Source organism: Sardina pilchardus, chromosome 1 (genome assembly GCF_963854185.1).
Source record: "Sardina pilchardus chromosome 1, fSarPil1.1, whole genome shotgun sequence".
In the NCBI taxonomy this organism is placed as follows: Eukaryota; Metazoa; Chordata; class Actinopteri; order Clupeiformes; family Clupeidae; genus Sardina; species Sardina pilchardus.
Window position 1 is genome coordinate 5,129,066 of NC_084994.1, and position 10,050 is coordinate 5,139,115.

Consider the following 10,050-nt stretch of genomic DNA (forward strand, 5'->3'; position numbering starts at 1 on the left):
TATAATGTAAACAGAATGAATGGACGATGAAAACCGGACAGCTTTCCGGTTTAAGGAATAAGGTGGATTCAATAAACAGTATTGGGTAGCAGCTAGGGTTCCTTCTTTGTAGCTTAACGTTGTCGACGGTGCACATTTGAGTGCTAACGTTAACCATTTCACTTGAGAACGACAGCCAACCCTACAGGCAAATTCTAGTTAACGTGGACCCTTGCAACTAGGCAAACTATTTACATATTGGACAGTTTCTGCTAGTAACGTTAACATTGACGAAGCTAACGTTATCTTGCAGCTACAGCAAAGTTACACGGTAGGCTAACCGTTAACGTCAACCTCTGATATAGCAGGCAGCTAGTCAAGACGCTGGCGCTGCATGGAAGGAAGAACATTCTGAGTTGAACTGTTGGCCAGGGACACCAATTCAAATCAATCGCTACTTCCATCCTCCAGTCAAGAGAAATAACTTCTGAAATAAACACTATGATTTAACTTAAATACAATTGCAAACGTCAACGACCGACAGCTGAGTCCGACAACGTAACTCTTAACGTTACGTTTAAGTTCGAACTTAGCAGCTAGCTGCTAATATTGTTTGGACGGGCGCCAGTGACCCGTTGTTGAGTACGTATAACGCTAACCCGAGTAATTTTACAGACTTCATATACATTAAATTAAATAACAATATAATAACAGCAACTTACGTTGAGTGAAGAAACTGGTTGTGGATAGTTGATCAAGTCAAGTAGAGTACACCGTGCGGGCGTGCCAGCAGCAAGACAGGGTGATAGACAAAATGGCTCAGAGAGACTAGTGATCTCAAGCAGAGTGTATCTCTGAAGTCTGATGACGTCCAACAGAAAGAGCGCGAAGAGATGAACGCTTACAGAACTTACTGTTTTACTGAATAGCCTCCGTGCACAAAATGGCGTTTTTACGTTCTGATCCAGTGTGTGTAGTACACAAAATGGCGTCTTTTTACGTTCTGATCAGTGTGTAGTACTTTTAACTTGCTGAACACTCATATTTTCCAACATCAAATTACCCCAAGGAAAATTCTGCATTAAAGTAATCCATTTCCACTGACTTGTTACATTATTATCTTCAAATAGTACATCTCAGTTCTGCCTGTGCCATGCCTAGGCCTATGTTATAACTGAATGGAATTAGAAATAAGTAGGCCTTTACAGTAGCCCAAACTAAAAACCAAACCAATGTTTCTAGGCTATAATTTAAACCAACTAGAGAAGGCACATAATGACCAGGCCTATTACTTTGTGCCAGCTAGATTAAACAAAGATGTCAGTGTGTTAAAGAATCTAACATGCTGCAAATTCTATAATTTAAACCAACTAGAGAAGGCACATAATGACCAGGCCTATTACTTTGTGCCAGCTAGATTAAACAAAGATGTCCGTGTGTCAAAGATTCTAACATGCTGCAAATTCACTTTTGGAAATTGTAACATGAACATTATATATGAGCATGCTAGCCTATTAGAGTTACATAGGCAAAATGTTGCATACTATTGGTTGCATGGGCTATTACAATTACTTTCGCCTCCTCAGGTCATTCTTTTGCGTATTGCCAAATCATTACAAAATTAATCTCTTAAAGAAACAGGTAGGTGTAGTGAACATATGGGCAAGACAGTTACCAAAAGTTTTTTTTTTTATTAGGCAAAAATCTTTAGGCCTAAAAAAAAAAAAAAAACCCAGGAAAAAAGGGCCTCTTCTTAGTCTTCATCCTAGACAGAGGAGACAAATTGTGGGAAATATTAGGTTACTATAGTTCTGTAAACATGTGCACAAAATTATCACTTTTCACAAATCATATCAAACATAATGCTCAATGCAAATCTTTATGTTGGACATTTAAATTATGCTAAATAGTCAGCATGAGACAGGAAATGACAGCATAGGCCTACTGCTGATGAATTTACATTTTCCATCAAACACCCAGGCATAGACATATTGCATGTGGACTCTGTTTAACTGCATTAAAATTGTTTACTAAGTTAATGTCATATCATCCACCCATTTGTCAGCTGTTCTATGTAGTGCTACTTACTGTAAAAAAAAGCTCAGTGGCGCAGACGAGCCTCCCCCCCTGTATCAAAAGGCTGAGCCTTAAAGGGATCCTTTGAATGAAGTCTTCCTCTGTGCCCCTCCACATTTCGTTAGGCACCAAGACCCGCTCATCTCCTTGCAGGAGTAGGGTATAGTGGTCCGGCCCGGCGCTCACACCCTCCACAACCACCTCCCGCCTTGCAGCGCCAGAATCCATGATCTGTAAAAAAAATAAAAACACAGCATTGTTGCAGGTGATATCCTACAATACAAACCCCCTGCCCCCAAGTCTACACCAAGTTTGAGGTGTATTTATTTTAAACAAAGACAGCATATTTTAATAATTGTCATTCTTATGACTTACTGTGATGCGGGAATAGACTGTTGTGTTCCATTTGAGACCAAACCCCTCCCGCACAGATGCCTTCAGATGTGTAATGAACAAGTATCTATTGATATCAAGAGGTGTCAAGGCAGCCTCCCTCCACAAGGCCACTGCCACTGGCCTTGATCCATTTTTAAGCTTGATATCGACTACAGGTACCACCTGGCCCCCAGAGTTAACCTGTCGTGGAGCTGAAATCTGTGAAAACAGAAACATGCAGACAAAAATGGAAAAGTTAGGGCTGTGCAATTTAACCAACCATATTAGGTTTGAGCAATCCACTTTTTCTAATTGAATCAAGTAAGGTTAAGAATATATACTAAATTCACAAAACATGAATTTAAACAAAATCATGTTTTTCTGTTAAAGACAATGAAAATCGCGTTGCATTTAGAGATTTGGAAACCAACCCAACAGAATGGACTAACATATAATTAACTGTATACTTACGGAGTCCACAAAGCCCTGCAGGGTTATGAACCCCTCTGCAGGTGGGGAATGAGCATCACCAGTCTCCATGGGGAAGCTAGGGGGGAACAGGGCTTTCTCTCCCCTCTCCACAACTTCTGTGCTTATATTCATATGGTTTGTTCTAAATATCTCGGTGCCAGGCCCAAAGTAAGCCCTGGACCCCCTGATTGAGATTCTAGAAAAGGCGTATGACTGTCCTTTTATTAACTTGTGGGCCTGCTCTTCGGGGGGGGTGATCGTATAGACCCGCACCCCATCAGTAAGTGCTGCCACCATAACTGACCCCATATGGGCTGTTAGGGTGGGTACGAAGTTGAAAGATTTTGCCTGAGGGCGCTGAACTGTGGCAACACAGGCCAGTTTAATGGTGCTCTGCCGGTAGGGCATCGCTCGTCCTGGATCCATCTAAAAGGAAAAGGAAAATAAGATTTAAATGTGCTGTTATCTTTTACCTTTACCAAGGGAATCACTTCTCATCATCATCATTAACATCTGCACAACTATTAAGTTACAAAAAAAGAGTCATAATGAACAGGAAAAAAACGTAAAGAAAATTTTATATTTGTATAGCCCATATTATTTAGGAATTAGTGCCTGCAAATTGTATTGACACGGTTAACGTTAACCTCCGATACAGACGCTACTTGAAATGAAGACAAAATGTTCTGATAAGAGTTTAGCTGATGGCGATGACACCAAAGTTCAGTCCGACCTAACTCTTAACGTTATGTCGAGAGCTGGAACTTTAACGTCTCAACGGACGAACTACATTTGTAAAGAAATATATTCATTATGAACAATATCGTTTAACTGAAATACAATTGCAAACGTCAACGACCGACAGTTCAGCCCGACTTGGAGAACTCTTAACGTTATGTCGAGAGTTGGAACTTTAACGTCTCGACGGACGAACTACATTCGTAAAGAAAATTATATATTTGTATAGCCCATATTCATTATGAACAATATCGTTTAACTGAAATACAATTGCAAACGTTAACGACCGACAGTTCAGCCCGACTTGGATAACTCTTAACGTTATGTCGAGAGTTGGAACTTTAACGTCTCGACGGACGCTAGCTAAGATCAGCTAACAGCTAGACTGAGGTGATCTTTTAGCTGCTACTGATTAGATGTCCGAGACCAAAATCGGGGACATAATCCCCAAAATGTGAGGAAAAAACGGGGACATTTTCAGTTTGACGATCAATCTGATTGAAATACATACAAGTTTTATCTTTTAAAAAAAAACGGGGACATGGGTAGTTTTTCTGTATTTGCCCGGGGACAGGCAACCACAAAAGGAGACTGTTCCCTGAAACCGGGGAAGTCTGGTCATCCAAAACTAGTCTAACACTAGCAGATTGTTATACATTCCATAAGAAAATAATCATATATAACTTTTAAAGTCTGAGATGAACAATATCGTTTAACTTAAATACAATTGCAAACGTCAACGACCGACAGTTCAGTCAGACTTGCATAGCAGCTTGCTAACTCTTAACGTAGCAGAGCTATGTTGAGAGCCTAGCTGCTAGACGTTAACGTTTCCACAGACCCTTGTCGAGACCAGTTAGCACATTAAATAATACAAAATAATAATAATAATAATAATAGGAACTTACGCTAACCGAGTCATTTTACAGCATTACATTAAAAAATAAAATAATAACAGAAACTTACCTTGGGTGTTAAAAGTTGAGTGTGGTGTGAGAAGTTGAGTGAGTTGAGTAGAGTTGTGTGACCGCAGCTGCCAAACAGATCTGTCAGAATGAGGATAGAGGAATATGTGAGGAAAAAACGGGGACATTTTCAGTTTGACGATCAATCTGATTGAAATACATACAAGTTTTATCTTTTAAAAAAAAAAAAAAAACGGGGACATGGGTAGTTTTTCTGTATTTGCCCGGGGACAGGCAACCACAAAAGGAGACTGTTCCCTGAAACCGGGGAAGTCTGGTCATCCTAAACTAGTCTAACACTAGCAGATTGTTATACATTCAATAAGAAAATAATCATATATAACGTTTAAAGTCTGAGATGAACAATATCGTTTAACTTAAATACAATTGCAAACGTCAACGACCGACAGTTCAGTCAGACTTGCATAGCAGCTTGCTAACTCTTAGCTGCTAGACGTTAACGTTTCCACAGACCCTTGTCGAGACCAGTTAGCACATTAAATAATACAAAATAATAATAATAATAATAGGAACTTACGCTAACCGAGTCATTTTACAGCATTACATTAAAAAATAAAATAATAATAGAAACTTACGTTGGGTGTTAAAAGTTGAGTGTGAGAAGTTGAGTGAGTTGAGTAGAGTTGTGTGACCGCAGCTGCCAAAAGTGAGGAAAGAGGAATATGGCTCTGGAAATCTGACGTCTTTATTAACAGAAAGAGCGCGAAGAGATGAAGAAGTACAGCGCGCATGCGCACTGAACTAACGGACAGCTTGAAGAGAGCTTACGGCCGCCATATTGGTAGGGGCAACATTCCCTCGTAAATGATTATGGCCTGGTGAGCTGATGAGTTTTGGGCTATAAAGTCCTTAAAGTCATAAATATTTCAATCGATGGGCATAAATTATATGTCATGGTTACAAGTAGCAAAACTACGTGAAGAAAACAACAACAAAAAAAATAACACCAAAATCTTAACAATAATTCTCGGATTTATTTAAATATTTGACATAGGGCCTATAGTTTCATAAAAAAAAACATGACTTGATGGCCTATAGTTTCATAAAAAAACTATGACTTGATGGTTTTGATGGTTTAAAATAGGATGACTTCATGACGCCATTCTGCCACTTTAATAAAGTGCTACATGAGTAGGCTAATGTTAGCCTACATTTCAGAATTAATTTGCCTTCAATTCACAACAAGGCTAACTTACTTTCATAAAATTACACAGGTTAAGACTGTAGCCTATGAATAGGCTAATATTCTGTGCAACGCATATAATCATAATGACACACCCTGCAAAAAATTAAATCTAACCAAGCGTTAGTAGCCTAATCTTATATTCAGATAAAAAAATCTATCATGATGGCGAGGTCTGGGTGTGTGTGTGTAGGCTATAGGCCTATGTGTGTAGGCTACGTGTATGTAGGCTACTCGCGTGTGTGTGTGTAGGCTACGTGTGTGTGTGTGTGTGTGTGTGTGTGTGTGTGTATAGGCCTATGTGTGTAGGCTACGTGTATGTAGGCTACTCGCGTGTGTGTGTGTGTAGGCTACGTGTGTGTGTGTGTGTGTGTGTGTGTGTGTGTGTGTGTGTGTGTGTGTGTGTGTAAAATCTATCATGATATGGCGAGGTCTGGGTGTGTGTGTGTGTGTGTGTAGGCCTGTGTGTGTAGGCTACGTGCGTGCGTGCGTGTGTGTGAGTGTGTATGTGTTTACACTAACCCCTGTGGCAGGATTGTCTGGCGAGGTCTGGGTGTGTGTGTGTGTGTGTATAGGCCTATGTGTGTAGGCTACGTGTATGTAGGCTACTCGCGTGTGTGTGTGTAGGCTACGTGTGTGTGTGTGTGTGTGTGTGTGTGTGTGTGTGTAAAATCTATCATGATATGGCGAGGTCTGGGTGTGTGTGTGTGTGTGTGTGTAGGCCTGTGTGTGTAGGCTACGTGCGTGCGTGCGTGTGTGCGTGCGTGCGTGCGTGCGTGCGTGTGAGTGTGTATGTGTTTACACTAACCCCTGTGGCAGGATTGTCTGGCGAGGTCTGGGTGTGTGTGTGTGTGTGTATAGGCCTATGTGTGTAGGCTACGTGTATGTAGGCTACTCGCGTGTGTGTGTGTAGGCTACGTGTGTGTGTGTGTGTAAAATCTATCATGATATGGCGAGGTCTGGGTGTGTGTGTGTGTGTGTGTAGGCCTGTGTGTGTAGGCTACGTGCGTGCGTGCGTGCGTGCGTGCGTGCGTGCGTGCGTGTGAGTGTGTGTGTGTTTACACTAACCCCTGTGGCAGGATTGTCGCTCTCCAAGATGATCTCAAGCAGTGGAGCTCTGTTCTAGAATCGTTGCTTAAAAGTGACAGTTGGATTCACAGGTCTGGGTGTGTGTGTGTGTGTGTGTGTAGGCCTGTGTGTGTAGGCTACGTGCGTGCGTGCGTGTGTGCGTGCGTGCGTGCGTGCGTGCGTGCGTGCGTGCGTGCGTGTGAGTGTGTGTGTGTTTACACTAACCCCTGTGGCAGGATTGTCGCTCTCCAAGATGATCTCAAGCAGTGGAGCTCTGTTCTAGAATCGTTGCTTAAAAGTGACAGTTGGATTCACAGGGCAGTGTTCTAACTAGACTGGGAACTGAGAGTTCTGGCTCATTATGACATCACATTCTCCATTAAAGTCTATGGGGGAAAAATACACTTTTAATTACAAATATCTCAAAAAGTATAAACTTCTCAAAAATGTCAAATAGATTGTCTAGTAGATATTTGGAAGATCTACGGAACGGTGTTTCAACCAAGTTTGTACGTTAAGCGGTTCGGGCTGAATAGCGCGCACAAAAAGATAAAAAGAATAATAATAATAAGAAGCGACCGGATTTCAATAGAGGGGATGCATCCCCTCTAATTAAAGCATCGCCTAAATGATGTCATAAAAGGTGAAAATTAAGAGTTAAAATTCGAAGACAAAGTGGAATGTCTGTTTCTATCCTTGTTCAAACAAGTTAAGCACATTTTTTTTTTTACATCCAATTCCAGCATGGTTTAGGTTCTTGTAGCGGGCCTATACTGTAAGTGAAGCTCCGACTAAATTATGATGTCAATAAAATGTGAAAATGGAGGGTATAAATTTGAAGACGACGTGGAATGTCTATTTCTATCCCTTTTCTATCAATCTAAGCAACCAAAAAAATAAATAAATAAAAATGTAACAATCAAATCCAGTGAGAATACACAAGACACAGTACTAGCATAACTCCTATCAATATAAACTAAGAATGCACACTCCTAATGAAAAAATGAGATCAAGATTTTCATGTTACTGCATGAAATCCATGTTAAGACTACATTACTGTACATAAAGGCAGGGATGACACTTTTAAATGAAAAAAGTATTAGCCTACAGGCCTAGATTAAGAAATAGCTAGGCTAATATAATTTTGTCTACTACAAAGGGGGTCTGTTTAACCTTTAAAACACTTAAAGGTCAGAAAACTGAGGATATTATCTAGGATCTGCTATTTTCCAAGTGTGTTTTGACAGTTTGTGCTCATAAAACCATTAAATTGAAAGAAAAGGCAAAAAATCACAAATCGTTCTGCATATTAGGGCTACCCTCAAACAATGTCTGAAAAAATGACAAATATGATGATGAAAATTTGAAGACAAAAAAAATCTTGTTATTTAACATCTGTACAAGCAATTTCTGCAAAAAAATCAAAATTAACATCCAAATCCAGCGAGAACTTGTTTTCTGACACAGCGCACTGTACTACCTGGTTAAGATGTGTTAAAAGCCTTCAGTTTTTATTGTAGAAGCATACTCTCACACTGAAAATTGTAGAAAAATGTAACCTTCAACTCAAGTGAATTTTAAGGTGGGGAAAAAAATTTGCTGACTGAGAAATAATTATTCACACACGCATGCACACACACACACACACATACACAGGCACACACTCACACACATGCAGGCACACACTCACACACACACACACACACACACATACACGCATGCGCACACACACACATATGCAGGCACACACTCACACACACGCACACACACAGACACACACACACAGGCACACACACACAGATACACAGAGAGAGAGAAAGAGAGAACACACACACAGGTCTCACACAGTGCTGCATCTCACAAAACGTACTCAAAGATGTGTGTGTGTGTGTGTGTACACTGTGCATCTGTGTGTGTGTGTGTGTGTGTGTGTGTGCACTGTGCATCTCTGTGTGTGTGTGTGTGAGGTGTGTGTAGATGTGTGTGTGTGTGTGTGTGTGTGTGTGAGAGAGGGTGTGTGTGTGCATGCGTGTGGGTGTGTTTGTGCATGTATTTGTGTAATTTGTTATGTACATGTGTGTGCTGGTACGTGTGTAGGTATGTGTCTGTGTGTGTGTATTTATGTGTGTGTGTGTGTGTGTGTGTGTGTGTGTGCCTGTGCTTGTCTGTGTTTGTGCGTGTGTGTGTGTGTGTGTTCCTGCATCTTTGTGTGTGTGTGTGTGTGTGTGTGTGTGTGTGTGTATGACCATAGAATCCAGCACACAGAGCAACCATTCTCTTTTAAAACATATATATTTGGAAACTAGTTGATTAAAGGTTTCTAATGATGTCACTTATATGTTTCTAGGACAAAAACTAGCAGAGATTGAGATGTTTGGAACAGTTTTTCAAATCCCCAGGGGGGGATATAAACTCCATATAAACACCATCTATTGGCCGATGGGTATACAGTCCTGAATGTACACATAAATCCATTTGTTTTTTTTAGCCCCCCATGGATGAAATTCCACAAAACTTGGCATACTCACAGATGGTGTCAGGTTAATCATACACATGACATTTGGTGCAGTTCATAACATCTAATCTGAAGATAGTGGCAATTAAAGCAATATTACATTGCACTTTCAATTTTTACCATGGGGGTGCAGATCACAAATGACTGGTTATAAGCTAAGTTGATGCGAGCTCTGAGACCAACATACCATGAACATTTTGTCATCCTCGTTGCCACGGTGCAGGTACTTATGTAGGAAAAACTGCAATTTTTGGGCTTCGGGTGGGGGCAGCGCGGGGGTGGAGTGACCCCCGGGGACGAAACAAAATTTTTCCGCAGAAGTCTACTGGGGCTACATGCCCACCAAGTTTCATGTGCCCCGGTGTTACGGTGTCCCGGGAATCGTTGACCAAAAATTCAGGATCGATGACGGGAAAAAAGAATAAAAAATGTGCGGGAAAGAAAGGAGCATTCTCAACCCGTACCATCTGTAGCACAAAAACTCGAAATTGACTGATGCTAAAAAAAACAATGTTTTCACCTGCCGTGTCTCGCCTTAACATTGACTATGGAGCACTTTATTAACACCGTTACACGTGCGTGTGCATAGGTATAGATGTGTGTCTGAGAGCAATTCTACAGGACACAGGGTGTGTGTGTGTGTGTGTGTTTGTGTGTGT

General features: G+C 40.9%; 1 protein-coding gene across 1 annotated transcript in view; it reads left to right on the forward strand.

The window, feature by feature from the left end:
- Window positions 1-10,050, forward strand: part of LOC134077585 (ribonuclease inhibitor-like) — a 35,382-nt gene that overhangs the window by 24,601 nt on the left and 731 nt on the right. The gene's annotated exons all lie outside the window — the stretch shown is intronic.